This window comes from Gavialis gangeticus, unplaced genomic scaffold (genome assembly GCF_001723915.1).
Source record: "Gavialis gangeticus isolate Ggan-Ray unplaced genomic scaffold, GavGan_comp1, whole genome shotgun sequence".
Classification (NCBI taxonomy): Eukaryota; Metazoa; Chordata; order Crocodylia; family Gavialidae; genus Gavialis; species Gavialis gangeticus.
Window position 1 is genome coordinate 83,665,967 of NW_017729025.1, and position 6,413 is coordinate 83,672,379.

At 44.0% G+C, this 6,413-nt stretch overlaps 1 long non-coding RNA gene across 1 annotated transcript in view; it reads left to right on the forward strand.

The window, feature by feature from the left end:
- LOC109298775 overlaps positions 1 to 6,413 on the forward strand; it is an 11,325-nt gene that overhangs the window by 857 nt on the left and 4,055 nt on the right. The window lies entirely within an intron of this gene.

A 6,413-nucleotide genomic window follows, 5' to 3' on the forward strand; every position in this document is an offset into this window, starting at 1 on the left:
TGTGTGTGTGTGTGTGTGTGTGTGTGTGCAGAGACAGCTCTGTGGATGGAAGCACATACTCACTGTGTGCAAACACAATAGGACAGTGAGCACTAGGGTTTCCTAAATTGAACTCTGCAGGGGAAAACCTGACTGTATGCAGGACTCGATCACTTGCAGCAATTCGTGTTTACTAAGCTGAACCGGCTCCAACAAGCGCAGTCTTTGAGACTGAAAAAAACATTGACAACCCCCCCTCAAAAAACAAAACCCAACCCAAGCCCCCTCGGTGCATTTCAGAGCCAGAAAAAGCAATCCCAGAGAATGTCATTAGCTGGCACTGCTGAAATCTGCCCAACTCGATCTGTCTGATGCTGACTGTGAATGCAAAGGAGAGGGAATAAAATAAGTAAATGTGATGCAGCCCAGATGGGGGGGTTTTGCCTTCCCATCGCTGTGGCAGTAACCAGTCCCTGGTATAAATGGACCAGTCGGGTCAGGGAGATCTAATCTAATCCATCCCTATACAGTAGACAATAGCCTCATCAACGCACAGCAGGTCCAGGGTGCAAGGCTGTCCCTATGACTGCATAGGATTTACCCACCACCATATCCCACAGATCCAGGGAGCAGGGGATAGGGCTGTGTCCCCTCCCAACAGAGCAACACAGGATCACTCAGCACTGCCCAGTGCTCTTTGGCAGACACTGACTAGATCCAGGTGCTCGGTGATACAGGGGATTCTCTTCAGCTCCGTGGAGCAAGCCTGTGCTCTCATATAAGGAAGTCAGAAGTAGTGCTCTGCAGTTGTCTGGCGGACATGACAATTGATCTCTTTCCTAACCGTTGGCTGCTGCAGTTTCATGGACCAAATCAGTGCTTGCAGACGGAATCACAACCCAGCCTGCAAATGTTTCAGCACCTCTTGCTGTGATCAGACTTAACCCTGTATACCAGGCGGAACAAGCATTGCCAACTTTCATGCTTGCTGATCAGCTTGTGTTAGGCTTGTATATGTAATGGTGTGCTCTACATGAGTGCAGCAGATACGATTCTGGGGAGACAGTAAAAACGTGAAGAATCTATAAAAAAAATTCCTAAAATCAGATGACAGAAAAACCCAAAGCCATACGCTATACCCTGGTGTTATTGTTGTTAGGACATGACAGTGACAATGGCATAATTTATTTGGTGAGTAAAATGCTGACCAGAAAGCTTAAAAAATAAGTATTTTAGCTTTAAGTGGAAATATACATTCATATAATATGTGTCTGAATCCTGAAGTCCTTTCTCTAACAGAACTCACCAAATTGTTAGGTGGGCAAAATTCTGACTGAATTTCAAGATTTGGCCTACAAAGATGTTCCCAGATGATCTCTTCTAATTAATTTGTATGGCATCAGTGTTGACATAATATCAACTCCAGAGCCATTGGTTGAAACAGATTCAATTGTATTTCTCAAGGGTTGTAAATGGAAGTCTCAGAGCATCCTTTGTTACAATAGGTTTGGGGCTAAGCAACCCCATATTTGAGACATTTAAACTTTTTCCACACTTAGTGCAGTATTTGTTGTACTTTTTTGTTTCATAGGTTTGCCATCTGCATTCTATGATACAAATCATGGAGGTAAACAAAGGTTTAAAGTAGTGTGAAGTTAAAAACAATTTTAAACACTCCCAGGGACAGGGTCATAAGTATTCAGGAGTAAAAAAGGAACTCTAAAAATGAAAATGAGGGATACAAGCTAACAGTCACACTTCCAGAGGCTACTGGTAGTATTGATGAAGCTATGTCAGTGGTCAACAGTCATGTCATCCTCTCCTTCAAAAACAGAAGCCTTTTCCAAGACTAAATTAAGTTCCAGTGTTGTTAAAGTAAAATATAACAAAAGCCCAACACTTTAAAATAATATATAGCATACGGTTGACATTTCTGCTTACGCTAAAACTTTTTGTGTCAAAGGACAACGGTGTTTTCAATGTGTGGCTTCAAGTACTTCATCCTCATAGTCAATCACTTTTCAACCTGTGTGACATAGCTTACCATTATATGTCTCCTCTTATTTCAGTATACATTTGTTGATATTACTAGAACTCCCTGACGTAATTAAGGCTGTGCAGAAGATCTGTAGATGGTCAGGGCTGGAAAGGACTTTTTGATTTATTTAGCCTATGTCCATGAACCACAGAAGGTTTTCTAAAATATTAATCTCACCATAAAAATGTCTAACTTATTCTTGAACACTTCTGGAGATGAGGGCAGTTGATCTCTGAACTGAGAAAGTTATGTCACGCTTGACTCATCCCCACTCTTAGCTTTTATTTCTAGTTCAATACAAATGTTTCTATGTTTAATTTTAGATGATAACCCCTTGCCTTAATCTCATGTAATTTAGTTCTTTCCTCTCACCTCTGCCATCACCATGTAAATACAGTTTCTGTGTAGAGTTCTCAGGGGGCATGTCTATATGTGCAAATAATCCAGAAGCAGTTTACTCTCAAGTGAACTACTGGAGAGTAAACTCTTCCAGGCACATGTGTACACATGCAGGGATGTGGGAGCAGATTTGCTGCTCCTAGCAGCAGACTGCTCCTGCTCCCTGTAGCCCAACAACAGGCCCCTGCAGCAGCAAGGAGAGCTCTAGGTTCTTCCTGGGTGCTAGCCCAGGGGCCAGAAGACAGTGGGCTCCTGGCAGGGGCTGAGACATTGCTCCTTGTCCCTGGGAACTGCCTGCTGCCAGGGTGGGCTCCACCACTGGAGCCTGGGTGGGTTCAATGTCCCCCTGCCCCAGCAGCAGGGAGCTCTCAGCTCCTACCTTGTGATCGCAGGGCCCAGGCTGGGAGGTCCTTGTCTCCCAATGGTAGCTCCACAGTCTTGGGGCTGACACTGGGAGATCCTTCTCTCCCAGCCTGAGTCCCGCGATTGTGGGACCTAGGCTGGGGGATCCTTATCTCCCAGAGCCAGCTCCACAGTTGACAGGCTGGCGCTGGGAGATCCTTCTCTCCCAGCCTAAGTCCTGCAGTTGTGGGAGTCCTGCAGGTGTGGGACCCAGGCTGGGAGAGAAGGATCTCCCAGCCTGAGCCCCACAACTGTAGGACTCTGGCTGGGAAATACAAATCTCCCAGAACCAGCCCCGCAACCACAGAGCAGGGGCTGGGAGCTCCCTGCTTCCGGGGCAGGGGGACATTGTCCCCACTGGGGCTCTGGTGGCAGAACCTGCCCCAGAAGCAGGCAGCTCCTGGAAACAGGGAGCAATCTCCTGCCCCCTGCTGCCCAGCTGACCTGGAGCACATTTGCTCCTGGTGAGGCACTACTGCACAGTAAGTAATCTCGAGTAAATTTGCTTCTTGCATATGCAGGCAGCAAATTTACTTGTGATTAGAGTCAATTACTGTGCAGTAAGCATCTGCATGTGTAGATGTGGACATTTATTGCACAGTAATTAGCTCTACTGCACAGTAAAGCGTCTTGTGTAGACGCACCCAGGCTTCCTCTTAAGCTCCTGCTATTCCCTGGCTGTTTTCCTATTATTCATATCATTTATGGGTTCCATTATCATTATAAACCATACAAGAAAAGTCTTAATGGAAATTCTTTTTATTAACCCCCATCCTTCAACAAACAACGTACAAGTTTCTCTTATTTTATGCGAGCTCTGTATGTGCAAATTTGCTCTTATGCAATGACTCTTTTTATACCAAAAATTTGTTATATAAGAGGTAAATTCACTCTTATGCAATCAGTGTGGTGGAAGCCCCCAGTCAGCTGCTTGTGCAGTGCATTGTGGGAATGACACGCACCAAAATATAGTCTCCTGTGTGGATCTGTGGTCCTTGCTCATTGTCCGTGACGTGTTTCTGTAGTTGCCATCCCCATTATGGCTTCTAACTGTCCCGCTATCTTATCTCCTCCCCCTCTCCCTGGTCCACCAGTGATGTGGAGTCTGATACTGAAGATCCTTCACCACCCTCTCTTCACACCAACTAAACATTCACCACCACCCTGTACTTGTGTGTACTATCTGCTGTTGGCGAGTACCAAAATTGTCTCATAAAAGTGGTAGAAATGGGTCTGGGGGTCAGTACAGTCAAGGTCTTGGAACGCATCCCTATTGTTACATTGTAAAGTGGGTTTCCTTTATGCAAATTCCATTTTTGCACCATTTTCCAGGAATGCATATACAGCATAAAGCGAGGGAAACCTGTAAAATCCCAAGCTAGTAGCAGAATAGATGTTTGGAGCAGCTACTACTAAATACATGCTTTTTAAAACAAGACAGACAAACATCAGTTTATTTTCTGGTTACCAATTCTGGAACTGATTCTGTAGCATGAAGACCAACAGGAGCTTCACTGCTGATTTCAGTGTGTTGAGGGGAAAGCTCAAAAACATTAGACCATGATTCTGCATTTTGCCTGAGATACTGACAACTTCAGCAGCATGCCCGGGATCTAACATACTGCATTGTTTTAAGGATTAACAATGCCATTAAGTATTGCAGATTTTTTTTTTAAGAAGTGACTCGTGAATGGTCTTGTTTAGTCAAGGAGGAAGAAATTGTTTTACAGCTATTTCAAGGGGGAACTTGATACATATGTGGATTATCTAACATGTTTTTCCTTCTGATTTACCTTATTTCTTGACCATCTCCCTGCTAGGACCCTATATTAGCTTATAACATTGAAGTGCTAGCTGGCCATGTTTCTGCTGAGAGCCAGGCCCATTCCTGGTATAAATAGTTGACTTTCATATAGACACACAGGCTTACACCATTTGAGGATCTGGTCCTAAATATCATCTTCCTTGTAAAAGCTTAATTGGAAATTTTGTTTCAGCAAATTAGATTTTATGAACAAACTAGTCATTTATACTTCCAAAGCTACATAATCACCAAGGAAAGCAGAAACCAGCAGGTAGCTGACACTTTGAAATATTTGTTTGTCTTATCTATGCCTGCTGATTTTAAAAAGTGATTGTCCAAGGCTGTTCTCAACTTGTCTTCTGCATTTGAGAACTTAAATTGGGTGCAAAAACATTTAAGCTAAGCTGTCCAAATAAGAGAGAGAACTACAAGAAGCTGTTGGTGGATGCTACTGAAATCTGCCGCAAGCAGGCTGTGTGACATTCATAGATGTTACAGATAAAAGAGACTTCTAAGTCACCTCATCCATCTCTCACTGCCAGTGCAGGAACATGAACAGAGCTTATTTCAAAAAGTGCCATTTACAGTCATGACAGCTTCATTTAAAAACTTTGCTTGTTTGTGAGCTGCAGGCACTGTCACACACATATACCACACACTGTCCACCAGCATGTTGGGTGACACTTTCCTCTTGTATACTGATTTTTTACATGCATCACACGCTCCCTCCCCCCTCCAAAAAACATGGTTTGGAAATTAGAGTGATCATTATCTGTGAGAAAAACAGTAAGAGCAGTTTCTGCCAGTGTTGGGCAAGCAGCAGAACAATAAGCAGGCTCAGCTCTCTAGCTCCTGCTGCTCACTTACTACAAGAAATGATCTTTTTTTCTTCATTCTGCCTTTCAAAAACAAGGTGTATAGGATGTGTTATATGCAAGAAAATATGGTACATAAACGGTCAATCCACCTAACACACTCCATTGGGGGGTTATTAGAATCCCAGTCTCCTGCTTTTTTAATTACTTATTATTTATGTATATCACAACCTTCTTTCCAGACACATGTGGGCTTCGCAACCTCGCTTCAACATTGCACTGATGTTAATCCTTTCACTGCTTTCAGAACACTTAAGCATAAGGTCAACTCTTTTTTTCCCCAGAACTTTTTAGATCTGGCATCCTTGTGGTTCCCCCTAAATTGAGATTTGCCTGTGAACAGGATCATACTCATAGGTGGGAAGGTGGCCAGAAGGTAAGGAAATTAAACAAAGGTCACCTCATAGAGTTTGTGTGAGATCTCCCTTGCCAGAGGAAGGTTCATGGGACCTCCAGAGTAACTTGGGACGCAATTTCCCAAATATGCAGTGACAGAGACCCTGTCTAGCTGCACAGAGAGACCTTTTCTCCTGCTACCTTCCTGTCCTGCTCCTTCTCCTGAAGATGTGCTGTCAAGGGATAAGCGGCTTAAATGAACAAAAATTTTAAACCATGAAGAGAGAGGTAAGCACAGCCTCCAGAAAGCCATAGATTCATGTTGCAGCCCCTGACCAAAGAGGTTACGTGGTCTGAGTTCTAGGCTGGACTTCTGCTGCGCAGCATTTGGGGGTCTCAGTGTCAGCGTGGTTGGTTGTAAATAGTTGCTGTAAATACTTTCGTAAGTAGAGCATCTAGACGCCCTTTTGCCCCAAGGAAGATGGCAGTCATAGTCTGGCACCAAGCCACAGAGACTCCCCTCTGTTTGGTTCCCCATAACGTGTTTCATAGTTTCACAGTTTCTAGGGTCGGAAGGGAC